Here is a 2,500-nt window from a genome sequence, read left to right on the forward strand (position 1 = left end):
GATTTTTCCCTCGACATCCAGATCCCCAAAATGTTTTCCTCGGGAAGCGAAAGGTCTGACCTACTTTGCCGTCGACGTGGCGCTTTTTACGATAATCATGTCAGGAAAATATGATGCATTTCACTACTTCTTCCTTCTTCTCCTATTAATGGCCTCCCGGCATCGCTCTGCCATTTTATGTCCCTTCCTTCCTTCCTTCCTTCCTTCCTTCCTTCCTTCCTTCCTTCCTTTCTTCACTTCCATTCACCCTCACGTTGAGATGGAAGAAGGGAAGAGAAGGAAAGAGGAAGGAGGGAGGGGAAAGGGGATGGAAAGAAGGGTCAAGAATGGAGGGAAGGGGAATGAGGGGAAGAAGAACAGGGCGGGAAAGGGGATGAAGAGGGAAGGGGAAAGAGGGGATGGGAAGGCTGGGGCTAGAGAGGAGGTAGGGAATAAGGGAATGAGAAAGGAAAGAGGAGAAAAGAACGAGGGAAGGAGAGAGGAGTGATGATGGAGAGAAGGGCAGAGGAAGAAGGGGGGAAACGGGGAAGGGGAATAGGAAGGAGGGAAGAGGAGGGGGGAAGCTCGGAAGGGGCTGGGAAGGAAGAAAAGGAAAGAAAGGATGAGAAAGGGGAGAATGGAATACAAAGAGGAGGAAAGGAGAAAAAGAGAATAGAGGGCTAAGAAAAGAAAATCAATCATGAAAAGAAAAGAAAAAAGAAAAAGTAACTAAAAAGAAGAGAGAGGGAGAACAGGGAAAGTCAATAAGCGAAAAGGTTACAGAAAATGGGTCTGAGAGAGAGGGCCGGAGCCACCTACACGCAGACAGCAGCAGAGAATGGGAGAAACAGAAATAAGAGACTGGCGCAACAGAGGATGAATACGAGGCATGGAACAAGGGAGAGCGAAGAGGTGGTGCAAGAAGGGAGGGAGAGAGGGGAGGCAGGTATGGAGAAAGAAGTTGGAAGATGGAGGGAGAAAGGAAGAGAGAGAGAGAGAGAGAGAGGGAGATGGAGAGAGAGAGAGAGAGAGAGAGAGAGAGAGAGAGAGAGAGAGAGAGAGAGAGAGAGAGAGAGAGAGAGAGAGAGAGAGAGAGAGAGAGAGAGAGAGAGAGAGAGAGAGAGAGAGAGAGAGGGAGGGAGGGAGGGAGGGAGGGAGGGAGGGAGGGAGGGGGGGGGGGAGGGAGGGAGGGAGGGAGGGAGGGAGGGAGAGAGAGAGAGAGAGAGAGAGAGAGAGAGAGAGAGAGAGAGAGAGAGAGAGAGAGAGAGAGAGAGAGAGAGAGAGAGAGAGAGAGAGAGAGAGAGAGAGAGAGGACAGAGATAATAGAAAGACAGTAAAGGTGATTAGTGTAGGGTGTGGCTCATTAGCATCGCCTCTCCGTAATACCAAAACGATCACGTCACTGCATGTTATGCCTCGCTCACAATATAACATGCAACACACACACGCACATATATACAAAAGCGAAAGAGAGAGAAAGAGAAACAGAAGGAGAGAGAGAAGGGGGTGCATATGTGCGCGTGTCCGTATGGCGTGTGATTCATAAACCGAGCGAATGAGAGCCTAAGTGAATGAACCAGCCAGCGACCAGGATACCAACAGACACCCCTCTTTCCCTCCCCCCCCTTCCTCCCCTCTTTCGTAGCTGAGGGCATCCTATCTCGAGTCCAGCCACACCTCGTTACCTTGGTGATCATCACCTGTTCGCCACCTGTCTCCCTCCTCCCCCCCCACTCCCAATCCCACTCCCTCTCCCATATATATACATGCATTTATATATATATATATATATATATATATATATATATATATATATATATATTATATATATATATTATGTATATGTATATATATATATATATATGTATATATATATATATATATATAAATATGTATATGTATGTATGTATATATATATATATATATATATATATATATATATATATATATATATATATATAAAATATACATATATGTATTTCATATTAACATAATGAAATAAACTCGAGGAGTGAGGGAGGGGGAGGGAGAGGGGGGGGAGGGAGGGAAGGAGGGAGGGAGTGAGGGGGAGAAAGGAGAGAATGAAAAAGGGTGGAAGGTGGGTGGAAGGTGGGAGGAAGGCCGGGAAGGAAGAACGAGTGCGGGACAGGTCGCGGAGGAGCACGTGCGCACACCCTCCCCTAGCCCCTTTCCCTGGCTCCTCCCCCATCCCCGCCCCACCCATACTAGCTAAACCCTTCCCCTTTCCCTCCCCCAAGGACCAGGCAGCCAACCGGAGCGAAGTACCTCCCTCCCTCCATCCCTCCCTCTCTCTCTATTTCCCCCCTCCCCCTCCCCCCTCTCTCTCTATTTCCCCCCTCCCCCCCCTCTCTCTCTCTCTCTCTCTCTCTCTCTCTCTCTCTCTCTCTCTCTCTCTCTCTCTCTCTCTCTCTCTCTCTCTCTCTCTCTCTCCCGCTCTCTATTCCCCCCTCTCTCTGCGCTCACATCGCCTGCTCACCTTTAATAAAGTCCACGGGGATTC

General features: G+C 48.8%; 1 protein-coding gene across 3 annotated transcripts in view; it reads right to left on the reverse strand.

Annotated features, from left to right (window-relative positions):
• LOC122246580 (protein gustavus) overlaps positions 1-2,500 on the reverse strand; it is a 141,599-nt gene that overhangs the window by 64,161 nt on the left and 74,938 nt on the right. The gene's annotated exons all lie outside the window — the stretch shown is intronic.

Source organism: Penaeus japonicus, unplaced genomic scaffold (genome assembly GCF_977035675.1).
Source record: "Penaeus japonicus unplaced genomic scaffold, GWHDUDI00000001_assembly GWHDUDI00000017, whole genome shotgun sequence".
Taxonomy (NCBI): Eukaryota; Metazoa; Arthropoda; class Malacostraca; order Decapoda; family Penaeidae; genus Penaeus; species Penaeus japonicus.